Source organism: Sinocyclocheilus rhinocerous, unplaced genomic scaffold (assembly GCF_001515625.1).
Source record: "Sinocyclocheilus rhinocerous isolate Xijiao unplaced genomic scaffold, SAMN03320098_v1.1 scaffold60, whole genome shotgun sequence".
NCBI classification, from domain to species: domain Eukaryota; kingdom Metazoa; phylum Chordata; class Actinopteri; order Cypriniformes; family Cyprinidae; genus Sinocyclocheilus; species Sinocyclocheilus rhinocerous.
In genome coordinates, this window is record NW_015656173.1 from 179,629 (window position 1) to 181,352 (window position 1,724).

The following is a 1,724-nucleotide window of genomic DNA, read 5'->3' on the forward strand; positions in this document are numbered from 1 at the left end:
AAAAAAACCAGTTTTGCCCATCACACATTATGTAATTTTCTGTAAAATCAGTCAACTCCAGCTATCCAAAATCTGCAGACTGACCCATGACTTGTAGCAACTAGCATCAACTCCTCCAGATTGTAAATCTGTGCAAAAGCCGTGTATTGTATTCCAGTCTTTATAAATGGGGAACATCAACCATCTTCATAGTGCACAATGCCATGTTTAAGAACTAGATTAGTACACCAAGACTGAGCAGAGATGAAGTGCAGAAAACATGGGAGAGTGTGTGTGTGTGTGTGTGTGTGTGAGAGAGAGAGAGAGAGAGAGAGAGAGAAAGGACAAAAAACTCATCCACCAGGAATCACACAAGTCAGACCTGAATGAGTTTCAGTGTTGTGAAGGTTCTTTGCCTATTTTAATATGTTCTCATGTTGACTTCACAGTAAATATTGAAACACAAAATTTACATGTTAACAGTAAAGCAGCACATATTTATAGCACATTTTTGCAAGGTTTTACACTAAGGTTAAAAAGTTTTAGATCAATAAGATTTTTCAAAGAAAATCATACTTTATTCACAAAGAACACATTAGTTTGATTTAAATTGACAGTAAAGACTTTTAAATGCAGTTCTTTTGAATCAAAGAATCCAGTAAAAATATATCACGGTTTCCACAAAAATATTAGGCAGCACAACTGTTTTTGTATATTGATAATAATAATAAATCTTTCTTGAGCAGCATAGAATGATTTCTGAAGGATCATGTGACACTGAAGACTGGAGTAATGATGCTGAAAATTCAGCTTTGCATCACAGGAATAATTGACATTTTACAATAAATTAAAATAGAAAACAGTTATTTTAAATTGTAAATATATTTCACAGTATTACTGTTTTTACTGTATTTTGATACAATAAATGCAGCCGGTGAACATAACAGACTTAATTTAAAAAACTCAAACTTTTGAGCAGTAGAGTGTATTTGCAAAATATCAGGTTGCATTTGTAATGTTTAACCCAGTGTTTTGTTCATTGTCACTTTGACAGTTCTGCGCCTGTGGGTCCAAGGGTGTGCGCTACACGTATCACCTTTCGGAAGTCATGGAGAACTGGAGCACTGATCAGGGTGAGGACTCACAGTGCCACAATGCTGCTTCTACAAAATGTGGAATGTTTTGACAGGGTTTACAAAGGTCTGTTGTTCTGTAACAGCACATCTCATAGAGACAGCTCAATCATGACTGAAGTTACTCTTTTGCTAAGCTGCAACTGCCATTCGACCAGAACACCTCATCCCCTACACACAATACGACAGAACGATAGATAGATAGATAGATAGATAGATGATAGATGTAAAATTCTTTGAATCTATCTATCTATGAAAAAATAAGAAAGTTAGAGTGTTGACCCTCTCCTCACCTCTTACTTGTAAATTCTTTGAGTGTCTGTGCTTGAATTCAGAATCCAGAATGAAGTTGATTTTCTTCAGAGAGACTGAACTCTCAATCCCATCTCTCCCCTCCACTAATGCTAAACCACAGAGGTGGATCAATCACTCTTCCCTCTCTCTCCCCATCGGCTCTGAAAGTGTGACAATAAAAGAAGGAAGAACAGAAAACTTTATTGTAGAGATGGGACGGCAACTGTGTGAAACAACGACTGCTCGACGTGTTTGTGAGGGTCACATGGCAGCGTAGCATATTTCTTTTTAAATATATATATATATATATATATATAT

At 36.1% G+C, this 1,724-nt stretch overlaps 1 long non-coding RNA gene across 1 annotated transcript in view; it reads left to right on the forward strand.

Moving 5' to 3' along the window:
- LOC107719788 (uncharacterized) overlaps window positions 1–286 on the forward strand; it is a 4,929-nt gene extending 4,643 nt beyond the window's left edge. The window contains exon 3 of the long non-coding RNA XR_001637548.1: window positions 269–286. This is a non-coding gene — a long non-coding RNA (uncharacterized LOC107719788). The remainder of the gene's footprint in view (window positions 1–268) is intronic.
- The last annotated feature ends 1,438 nt before the right edge of the window (window positions 287–1,724 follow it).